Here is a 12410-nt window from a genome sequence, read left to right on the forward strand (position 1 = left end):
CGCCGCCACCCCGCGGGACCCCTCTACCGTCCCAAGCCAGGAGGGGGCCCCCTGAGCGGGGTCTTTCGCGCTGTCCACCCAGCCACCCCTCCAGCCACTTAGGGGCACCCAGGTTTGGCCCAGCTCCGGAGGGCATCTCTGGCCCTGCAGGCCGACATCAGGCTTCCACTTTAGTTGACTGGGCGGAGCGGTGGAACTGTCCCGAGCTACTCTCCGCAGGGCGGCGGGTTTCCAGGGTCCCCAGCGGGCTGATCGCCCCTCAGCCCGGCTTCGCTGCGCACGCTGCCCTCGAAGTCCGACGCCGACTGGGCGCCCCGGGAAAGTGCCTTTGATCACCAGCTCTGCTCCGGCGGGTTGGTGAGGCGGGTGGGAGCAGAGACGGGTAAGAGGGGTAAGGGACTTTGCAGCCACCCTGTTCTGAAAATGTAGAGTGGGATTGTGTTAAAATCCGGCGAACTCTCCGGTTACCTCCCGCAACGCTCAAAAGCCCAGACTGGCGCCTTGAGGCACCGAGGGCTTTGCTCCCATGCGGCCAAGCCGTCGGGGGTGCAGCCGCCGGGTCTTGACTCCCACTGCCGCGTCGCGGGTGCGGGTCCCTGGGATTCGGGTCCTCCTGATGGGGGTCCCTGCAGCAGATGGGGCATTCACTTCCCTGCAGAGCTCGGCACGAGGGAGCTCCTGGGCCTCCTTCGGCAGGGAGGGGTGCGACCGAATTCCCCGGCACACCGGCCCTTCCTTGCCCCCTACCCTGGAGGGGTTGGAGGGGTCGGACCCTCGGACTACGCGAGATCGGGTGCGCAGGAGGATTCTAGGCCTTCCTCAGCCCTTTAGGAGCCCTGCAGGCGGTGGAAGTCCCAAACCGCAGCCTTGGCCCAAATGGGACCCAGATGGCTCTGGGTCCCCGGCCCGGCCGCACCCCCTCTGTACGGCCTCCTTCTGTCGGTGAAGGCCGCAGCGGCCTGGGAAACCCATGGGGACACCTGCGGCGCCCGGTCAAAGACCTGGAAGAAAGCTTTTTAAAAAATAAAAATGGCCCAACCCATTACATTTTCTTTTAGGTAGATGGGGGAGCTGGGGGGCGGGGCGGGGGCAGTCAGGGAACAAACAGCTGCCCTTAGAAATGACACGCCCTGTGGGCAATGGCGGCGCTGGGACGTCTGCAGCCGCATTCACTGCCACAGAGAACGGCCAAAGTGTGGCCAAATCCCAAATGCAAATTTTAAGTTTGGCCTCGGAAATTTCTGCCCTCCCTCATCTTGTGGCATATTTTGTTGTAAGGGGGAACTATTTGTTTGTTTGTTTGTTGTTTGTCTGAGACGGAGTCTCACTCTGTCGCCAGGCTGGAGTGCAATGGCGCGATCTACGCTCACTACAACCTTCGCCTCCCGAGTTCAAGAGATTCTCCTGCCCCAGCCACCTGAGTAGCTGGGACTACAGGCGCGCGCCACCACGCCCAGCTAATTTTTGTGTTTTTATTGGAGACAGGGTTTCACCATGTTGGCCAGGATGGTCTCGATCTCTTGACCTCGTGATCCGCCCGCCTTGGCCTCCCAAAGTGCTGGGATTACAGACATGAGCCACAAAGCCCAGCCTGTTTGTTTTTTAAACTTACTTATTTTTGAGACAGGTTCTCGCTCCGTCGCCCAGGCTGGAGTGCAGTAGCACCATCACGGCTCACTGTAGCCTCGAATTCCCAGGCTCAAGCGGTCCTCCCACCTCAGCCTCATTAGTAGCTGGGAGTACAGACGTGAGCCAACGTGTCCAGGGGAATTATTTATGAAGCAGTCACTTACTGGATGCATAAACTCACTTAATCTGAACTCCTCCTTCAGAGATGTAGTAATATTCCTGTTTTATAGGTGAAAGAACGGAGACTCAGAGAGACGTTCAGTAACTTGCCCAAGTCACACAGACTGGTATGTGCAGAATTTGAATTGACTTCTGCCTGACTTCAAAGCTATTCATGCTCTTCTTTGCCACACCCCACAAGACTGCCCCATTTTTAGTTCCAAACCCATACTTGCTTTGAATTTTCCAAATCTTCAGGTGATCATGTGTGTATCAAAAAGACACAGAGCAATGACTTTAATGTTAATGCGAGGAATCCTTATTATTAGACATCAATTTTCACAAATTTTATCTAAACAACAGTAAGTAGAGATGGAATCATGAAATTCTTGTTTCTGATGATGCTATTTATTTCTGGCCATGAGCATTTATTAGGAGTTTATCACTCTTCTACTAGCTGATTGGGGGTAGTAAAAAAACATTTCCTGGGTTTCAAACTTACAGAATGATCATCTGAGAGCAGTGTCCAGGAATCTGCATTTCTAGCTGGCTCACCAAAGGATCTTTCACAAATTGAGTTAGATAACTTCACCTTTTAAACTTCGGTGACTCTGCTAAGCTTCCTGAGGGCAGGGACTTCCATCCCTCCCTCCTTACTGGACATGCAAATGCTTATTGAGGAAAGGCATAAAATGGGATATTCTGGCCTATAATCCCAGCACTTTGGGAGGCCGACGTGGGCCGATCATTAGGAGTTCGAGACCAGCCTGGTCAACATGGCAAAACCCCCGTCTCTACTAAAAATGTAAAAATTAGCCAAGCATGGTGGCGCGCACCTGTAATCCCAGCTACTGGGGAGCCTGAGGCAGGAGAATTGCTTGAACCTTGAAGGTGGAGGTTGCTGTGAGCTGAGATCATACCACTGCACTCCAGCCTGAGTGACAGAGCAAGACTCCATCAGAAGAAAAAGAAAAAGAAGCGGGGTGGGGGGGGGGAGGAGAAAATGGGATATTCTGGGAAAACAACGAATTTAATTAAGCAGACATTTACCAAGAGTTTGGAGGTGCCGGGACCCAGGTAGCCCCTAAGGCATATAGGGCCTCATCTCTGCATCATCATAGACTAACCCAGTAATTAAGAGAACTCACTGGCTTTAGGTTAGTCATGGCTTCAGGTTGGCAGCACAAATGAAGTAACCAAATTAAAAAAGAAAGTCAACTCGTAACCTGGTTTTGCTTTTTGTTATACATGGTACTTTTTTCTTTTTTTCTACTTCCTTTCTTCCTTCCTTCCTTTCTTTTTCATTTCTTTTTTCTTTCTTTCTGTGTGTGTGCGTGTGTGTGTGTGTCTGGATTAAAATTCTGTGGGCATCCATCCAGAAAAACCATGACAGGTTTCTGAGAGGACACAGTGGAGGACGGAAGCCCTGGGATGGAAATTTCAGAAAAGCAGCTGCTAGTCCCAGAAAAAAACTAAAGCTGTGTGCTCACTGGCAAAGAAAGAAGAGAACTCAGTCAATTATTTGGATAATCTGAGACAAGCCTGTACTGCACAACACACACAAGGACACAAGGCTGCACCAGGTGAAAGTGTTTTATTCTCTTGACTAAATTTGCCGCCCTCCCCAGTGCCCTTCCTGCCCCCACATTACTGTCTGCAGGTGCAGACAGACCCAGAATAGAACTGTAGCACTGGAAGGATTTTTAGAGATCATCTATTCCATAACCTTCATTTGACTTGACAGATGAGAAAAATGAGCCCAGAAAGACAAAGCAACTTGTTAAGGATTAGACAACTAGTTAGTGGGGGCCTCTGTGCTACATTCCTGGTCTCCTGACTCAAAGCTACATTCCCACCTCCACCCAGGCTTCTTGAAACCCGAACAAGATGAACTGTCTGGGGTTGGGTGAAATGATGCCATCAAAATGAGCTAAATCACAATCTGAGCGTTGGGGATGCTTTTCATATTCCCCGCCCCCGCCTACTTGCTTCCAGTCACAGAAAGCAGGATCCGAGGTGGCACAGAGTGCTTTCCTTTTCCATCTTCACTTTTTATTTCAGAAAGAAGTAGGAGGGGACAACTTGCAGGCAGAAAAAAATCTGAGATTATCCTAGATTATGAGCGGTTTAGGGACAGCATAACTTAATGTCTGAGACACCATTTTAAGAAGGACTGCATCAGAAGAGATGATACAACCAGAAATTAAGTTTCTGTAACAATGAATCAGGGTACCTGATAACAATAATTAATTAAAGGGAAGAACACTTAGCATTTATACAGAGACTTTCATCTCTAATCAAAGTTGCCAGTGGTGATGAATTCAATCTCATTGAATTATCATTATTCCCATTTCACAGAAAATAGTCGGGACATTGGGGAAGCACTTGAAATAAGAACCAATGTTGACTATCCAAAGTGGAAAATGCAGCCATATATCCAGATATTTCTTACCAATTATAGCTAGAGTATTAGCCAATGTGTAGACAGCTAAATTCTGAATTATTCTGTCTACACGTCAAGCAAAAAATCCCATTGGCCTCCATTTCTCAACTTAGCATTTTGTACCAAGAAACTATTTCATCGATTACATATACATTTTGTACTTGGAAACATCATACAATTTTAGAGTTAAAAGGAACCCCATTAATTCTATAGGCTCACTTATTCAGCAAATCATACAAACATGGGTTTTGGAGTTAGTCAGGATTCCTGATTTATAGATCCATACCCCAGGTCCCTTACCTGTTAGGCATGTGGCTTTAGCAGGTCAGTTTCCTTCCCTGTGCCTCATTAGTCTATCTGCAGAATAAGGTTAGCTTTGATACTGTAGTGTTGTTATGTAACAAAAGTGCTTAAAACAGTGCTCGACACACAGTGAACACTGTCAATAAATATTTGCTATTAGAGTCTTTATTTGAGCATCTCTTATGGAGCCATAGAACCCGGGTGCATTGTGTTAAATAGAACCAGAGATACCAAGAAGGAACTAAGAGTCAACCAAGGTAACTGATTGGTCCAGGTACTCCATGGCAAAGCTTGATTGGCTTCATACTGATTCAATACTGTAAAACAGTAATGAACAGCTTGTGCTTATTAAGGACTTACTGACTAGCATTATCTCATTTACTTCTCATAACAGCACTTTGAGAAAAGAAGAATTATGTATACCCATTGTGTTGAATTAAAAATAGCTGTAAATCTTTTGCCATACTTCCCATCAAGAGGTAGAGTCTATTCCCTTTTGCTGAATTAGGTGGAGCTTTGTGACATGCTATAATCAATAAAATGAAGTGGAAGTTGTGCTTGTTCTGTCTGGGGCTAGGCTTTAAAGAGGTCTGGTAGTTTTTGTTCTTGCTCTCTCATAGAACCGAGCTGCTATGCTATAAGGAAGGCAGTCTAGAATGTGAGAGGAAAAGAGGCTACATAAAAACTGAAGCACCCCGGCTGACAGCACCAACTTCCATTCATGTGAATGAGATAATCTTTGATGTTCCATTTCCAGCTGAATTCAGCCTTATGAGGGTTCGTGATAATACCATGTGAGGCACAGATGAGCCACCCATGCTGAGCCCTGTCCAAATAGAATCTGGAGAAAACATAAGGTTGTTTTGTTTTAAGCTACTAAGCTTTGGGTAGGTTTGTTATACAGCAATAGGTAACTGAAACATCCATATTGTGAATGAGAAACTGAGGCTCAGAAAGGCTAAGCAACTTGTCCATGGTCAGGAGCTAGGAAGTGGGACAACCTAGATTCAAACCCAGGACCATCTGACACCAAAAGCCATGATCATAACCAGCGAACTACACAGTGCCTCCTATGGAATAACCAAATTCTGAAGAATAATTCACAAATTAAATTTTTGTTCTTTCCTTATTTCAGACATTACCTAATGTAGGCTGAACTAATAAAAAGCATAACATGTCAGTCTTAAAACCATAAAGAATAAAAATGTTAGAGTTAGAAATGAAGGGTCGGGCACGGTGGCTCATGCCTATAATCCCAGCACTTTGGGAGGCCAAGGTGGGAGGATCACCTGAGGTCAGGAGTTCGAGACCAGCCTGGCCAACATGGTGAAACCCCTGTCCCTACTAAAAATACAAAAAAAATAGCTGGGCGTGGTGGTGCATGCCTGTAATCCCAGCTACCTGGGAGATTGAGGCAGGAGAATCGCTTGAGCTGGGAGGCAGAGGTTGCAGTGAGCCAAGATCGAGCCATTATACTCCAGCCTGGGGAACACGAGCGAAACTTCATCTCAAAAAAAAGAGAAAGAGAAAGAGAGAGAGAGAAAGGAAGGAGGGAGGGAGGGAAGAGGAGAGAGAGAGAGGAAAGTGAAAGAAAGAAAGAGAGAAAGGAAGGAAGGAAGGAAGGAAGGAAGGAAGGAAGGAAGGAAGGAAGAAGCAAAAGTGATCTCTGCCAAGATCTCACCTCTTGAAATTGAAAGGAGGCATCTCACTGGAAGGTGGGTACAGACCTCTAAATTTTCTTTCTGTTTTTCAAAAACAAAGATGAAAATGAACACGTTCTGCTCTCACCTTTAGGAAACCAGAGATACATTAACACTTAGGGTGGTGAATGGAAATTGACAACAGGTGGTTGGTTGTCTCTTTGAAATTCTCCAGATGAAGCATTCTGGGAGGAAAAAAAAAAAAGGTTGATTTTATTACAACATTTTCTGGGTCACAAAGAACTTTGAGGTTTTCTAGGAAACCTGACTTATAAATGTGTATCTTTCTAACAGGAGTACATTTGTGTTTCAAAGCGTCTTTAAACCCATCATTTTCTAAAATTTCTTACTGCATGAAAAGCTGCTGGAGCCATTTATTCAACAAGCAGGTAGTGACACCTACTCCATGCAAGTCTCTAAGAACTCCCTGTATCAAAATCATGAAGTATTTTTATTTCAGTGTGTAGGAATGCTTGCTCAGAAGTCACTTATTTTATAAACCTCACCCCATCCAGAAGAGAGCCCCAACTGGAAAAGGAAGAAGACAGTGCCACTGAGCAGTTAAAATCGGCATATCACAGAGTGTGTACATTTCAACTTGAGTTCTTTGCTCATAGGGGACCTTCTCAGTCCCTCATTCAAAGCCTATTCATGTTTATTTTTATTTTGTTTTCGAGACAGAGGTTTCGCTCTTGTTGCTTAGGCTGGAGTGCAGTGGCTCACTGAAACCTCTGCCTCTCAGGTTCAAGAGATTCTCCTGCCCCAGTCTCCCAAGTGGCTGGGATTGCAGGAACACACCACCACGCCCAGCTAATTTTTTTTTTTTTTTTTGAGACAGAGTCTCACTCTGTCCCCAGGCTGGAGTGCAGTGGCATGATCTTGGCTCACTGCAACCTCCACTTCCTGTGTTCAAGTGATTCTCCTGCCTCAGCCTCCCAAGTAGCTGGGATTACAGGCACCTGCCACCACGTCCAGCTAATTTTTACATTTTTAGTAGAGACCAGGTTTCACTTTGTTGGCCAGGCTGGTCTTGAACTCCCAACCTCAGGTGATTCACCTGCCTCGGCCTCCCAAAATGCTGAGATTACAGGCATGAGCCACTGCGCCTAGTCTATTCATGTTTATTTTTGACCTAATTCTAACCAGTATAATTCTCCCATTTCCCAGCCTGCAGTAGATTAGCAGCAACAAATGGGAAGGGAGAGTTGTGTTTGGAGCAGGAACACTGAAGACAGTAAGAATACCCACCAACAGCAAGTTTTGGAGAGGGATAAAAAAAAAAAAACCGACTGACTCAAAAAAGCATCAGGTTTTGGGGTCACTTTGGTTGGATATAAGTAACTGCAACCTCAAGTGCTCTTGAGGGCATGAATGCAGTAGAATGCAGTGTGACAGTGGATATTCAGGAAGTGACCCTTAAAAGATTACATTGCATTTCGTTTAAGAAGGTAGAGAAGCACATAACTCATTTCAGAGATAACATAAAACAAACTCAGAAAAATTATGTATGTGACACCTTGTTCCTTTACAGTAAAGGAGAAGTCACTGCAATTTTATAGTCGATTGTTGTACCACTGAGCTCTATCCCCCAACACCGTAATTTTGAAGAGCAGAACTATACCCATGTGAAAACAATGCAAGCAACATGGACTTTCCTTGGTTCACTACTTAAAGCTGTCCAAGGTGAGATGTTTGATGAAGGAATACAGAACTGAGCATGAGCATATTTTCATCCCCAGGTATTTTGTGTTGGCTCCCCTGAAACACAGGTAAAGGGATGAAAAGTAGAGATGAAATGACCCATCCAAGATCTCTTCAGCAAAACCATCAGCCCAGACAAGAAAAGAAGACCCAGAGGGAGGGGAATACCTGGTACATGGTGGGCACTCGCTAATATTTACAAAAGGGGGGAAGAAAACAGAAAGACTATTAGCTATTTGTGAGAAAGCATTTGTTCTAAGAGTTTGCCAAGACTCTCAGCTGTAACAGAAGCAGAGACCTGTGGTCACAGGGTCACAGATGGCTGTAAGTGGATCTGGAACCCGATGTGATCCAAATGAAAGAAACAGTCTCCAAGGAATGAAGCAATGGTGGGAACACCCCCATCTCCCTACAATGAGCAAAGAGGGATGGCATTTAGGAACGGGAGATGTTAATATAAAGTGTGTTGAGTAACTTCTAAATACTACTACTTAGTTCTCCTGTGGCACTTTCCCACTTCAAAAGCGCTTTACAAACATTAACTAATTAAATCAGCATGACTTCTGGAAGGGAAAACTGAGCCTCTTTAATCTGTTTGAATTCTCAGAAAAAGCTAATAAAATTAAGGTATAATGTTCATGAAAAGGAGTACACAGAACCATAAACAGCTTTTGTGAGGGATTAAATATCGAAGTGTGGTGGTGGCATTTGATGAGCTCAGAAGCTATTTATGGTGATGTTATGTGACTGCTCCAACATCAACCACTGAAGACTGAGTTGCAAATACCACGCAGGCTCTCTGGAAGGAGCCTGTGGCTGGCTGTGGTCACGTGTCATAAGGTGTTTTTTTGTTTGTTTGTTTGTTTGTTTCTGGGCAGGACTCTGAGCCCTGGGCTGATGGAAGCAGGAAGGAGGAGGACATCTGCCTCGTGGGCCAACCAAGCTCTATTCACCATTTTTACAGAAGGAGTCAGCTAAAGAGGTGCAGGGGTCAGACACCTTCCCAGTGCCCTGCCTACCAGAGCTCAGAGCTGGGAAGGTGTCTGATCTCCCTGGTCTAGAGCAGGACAATTTGCTTCCATTCAGCTACTTGGTTGCTGCTGCCACTTCAGAAATGTTTTTAAATAGTCACAGTGAGTAAAATAGTAAAATAGTCACTCTGTCACCCAGGGTGGAGTGCAGTGGCATGACTTCGGCTTACTGCAACCTCCACCTCCTAGGTTCAAGCATTTCTCATGTCTCAGCCTCCCAAGTAGCTGGGGTTACAGGCGTGCACCACCATGCCTGGTAATTTTTGTATTTTTAGTAGAGATGGGGTTTCGCCATGTTGGCCAGCATGGTCTTGAACTCCTAGCCTCAAGTGATCTGCCTGGCTTGGCCTGCCAAAGTGCTGGGATTACAGGCATGAGCCACTGCACCTGGCCTTCCCACTGTGTTCTTAATCTGGACAAATTATTTTGCTTGCTTTTATGTTTTGCCACTTTTTTTTTTTTTAGAAGTAAAAGGGAGACTTTGTGATTCTCTAGTGAAGGAAACAGAAGGCAATCAGTTGAAAGTGCACAGGAAGGGGGAGTTTTGGTTTGCTGTATAAGAATTCCTGGGATTCGGCATTCTGCTGGTCCTGTTTTTGACCTCAGCCATAAGTATACCACAGTACTGGCCACTCATTCAAACTGCCTTTCATGACTTGGAATCCCAGTGACTCAGAGGACTACTCTTTCTGAGGAAGATGTGGAGTTGAAGCAAAGACAATTATTTTATAGCTGTAAATGGAAGCTATAGGAAAAGGGGAAGAAAATAGAGTCAGAGGTTTAAGAGGCTATGCTATTGCTCCAAGTGGGTCACTGAAAAGCTGAGTGACCCCAGACAAGACCCTACCCCATGTGACCTTCACTTTCTTGCTGAAGCAGGAGGCAGGTCAGGGTGATCCCAAGGGTCCTCCTGGCTCTAACATTCTCAGATTCTGTGATCACACATGGTAAGCCTAAGGGAGTTGGGTGCTTAGGCAGAGATTACATGCTTGATGGTAGAGTCACCAGGCTCTGTAAATTATATGACTGCAGTTGGGTATTTAGACAAGCTGGCCCAAAGGTGGAGTAGGTGACTTTCCATGTGCTGTTACCAAAAACATATCCCCTCCGCAATATCTACCATTACTGTCATTCTGAGGCACCAAGGCCCCAGGAAAAACACAAATAGGTCACGTCACAGAACAATAACTCTGAGCATCTTCCAAGATGACGACATGGATTAGTTTAAAGCAGAGGCTGAAAACCTGAGCCAAATCCAGTGTGTGGTTTTGGGTTCTGTTTGGTCATTGAATTTTCTTTCATTTTAAAACATTTGAGTTAATTTCCACTATGTTAAGAATAAGCATATTGTATTAGTTCATTCTCACATTGCTATAAAGAACTACCCGAGACTGGGTAATTTATAAAGAAAAGAGACTGGGTGCAGTGGCTCACGCCTGTAATCCCAGCACTTTGGGAGGCCGAGGCGGGCAGCTCACGAGGTCAGGAGATCGAGACCATCCTGGCTAACATGGTGAAACCCCGTCTCTACTAAAAAATACAAAAAATTAGCTGGGTGTGGTGGCGGGCGCCTGTAGTCCCAGCTATTTGGGAGACGAGGCAGCAGAATGGCGTGAACCTGGGAGGCAGAGCTTGCAGTGAGCCAAGATCACGCCACTGCACTCCAGCCTGGGCGACAGAGTGAGACTCTGTCTCAAAAAAAAAAAAAGAAAAAAAAGAAAGAAAGGAAAAGAGGCCGGGTTTAATGTGTTTAAAAACACTTTTAAAATTAGCAATATGGCCCGGTGCAGACTCGCGCCTGTAATCCTAGCACTTTGGGGTGCCGATCCTGAGGTCAGGAGTTCAAGACCAGCCTGGCCAACATGGCGAAACCCCACCTCTACTAAAAATACAAAAATTAGCCAGGCATGATGGCAGGCGCTCATAATCCCAGCTTCTCAGGAGGCTGAGGCAGGAGAATCACTTGAGCCCAGGAGGCAGAGGTCTCAATGAGCCAAGATCGTGCCACTGCACTACAGCCTGGGTAACAGAATGGGACTCCATCTCAAAAGAAAGAAAGAAAGAAAGAAAGAAAGAAAGAAAGAAAAAATAAAAGGGAAGAGGTTTAACTAGTTCATGGTTCCACAGGCTGTACAGGAAGTATGTCTGGGTGGCCTCAGGAAGCTTACAATCATGGCAGAAGGCAAAGGGGAGGCAAGCTCGTCTTACCATGTGGAGCAGGAGAGAGAGTGAAGGGGGAGGCACTACACACTTTTAAACAACCAGATCTTGTGAGAACTCACTCACTATCATGAGAACAGCAAGGGGAAAATCTGCCCCCATGATCTAATCACCTCCCACCAGGTCCCTCCTTCAACACTGGGAATTACAATGCAACATGAGATTTGGGTGGGGACACAAAGCCAAACCATAACAGGTATTTTAGCTAAAAACTTGAATTCCCGGTGTGTGTGTGTGTGTGTGTGTGTGTGTGTGTGTGTGTGTTTTAACACAAATGACATGGTTGCACTGGGCTCATTGTTTCATGTCAATAGTCAGCTGGAGGAGCTGGAGGCCAGGCGCAGTGGCTCACGCCTGTAATCCCAACACTTTGGGAGGCAGAGGCAGGTGGATCACCTGAGGTCAGGAGTTTGAGACCAGCCTGACCAACATAGTGAAACCCCGTCTCTACTAAAAATACAAAAATTAGCTGGGCGTGGTGGCGGGCGCCTGTAATCCTAGCTACTTGGGAGGCTGAGGCACCAGAATTGCTTGAACCTGGGAGATGGGGGTTGCAGTGAGCCGAGATTGTGCTGCTGCACTCCAGCCTGGGCAACAGAGTGAGACTTTGTCTCAATAAAAAAAAAAGTCAGCTGGAGGTGAGGGGTGACCACCCCTCCTGAAGGGTCCTGTGTGCTCCAGGTCCCCATGAGGCTGGCCTGGTCACTCACATGACCTGTTTGAGCCTTGAGGCATCTGAATCTAAGATGATATCATGAAGAACAGGCATTCTAAATATTATATCTATCAAGCTGGGCAGCACGAGAAGGTGGGGGTGTAAGCCCTCTTTTCTCCCAGGAGCTAACAAAGTGGAAGCACCTCAGTGGCACCCTTGGGTTCTCACTGCTTGCTGCTCTTGAAAAAAAAAAAAAAAAAACATCTAACAAGACTGCCCCATCTGGTTTGCACCATCGTTAGAGTACTTAGAACCCAGGTCACATCAGAAAAGCCCTGTGCTGGGGGAAAGGCCTTGAAGCAGAATGACCTCCCTCTCTTTTTCCTCCCCAGTTTAGAGATCCAGCCACTATGAAGCCAAGGAATGTAAGGGAACAAATGACAGGCAAGTGGTGAAAACAACCCGAACAGCCACATCCACCCCATGTGTTATGAGTCAGCAAGAGCTTTCACAATCATCTCCCCACTGCCTGTCCGATTTTACAGATATGGAAACTGAGGCTCAGCGGC

The sequence above is a fragment of the Gorilla gorilla genome, chromosome 8, assembly GCF_029281585.2.
Source record: "Gorilla gorilla gorilla isolate KB3781 chromosome 8, NHGRI_mGorGor1-v2.1_pri, whole genome shotgun sequence".
Taxonomy (NCBI): Eukaryota; Metazoa; Chordata; class Mammalia; order Primates; family Hominidae; genus Gorilla; species Gorilla gorilla.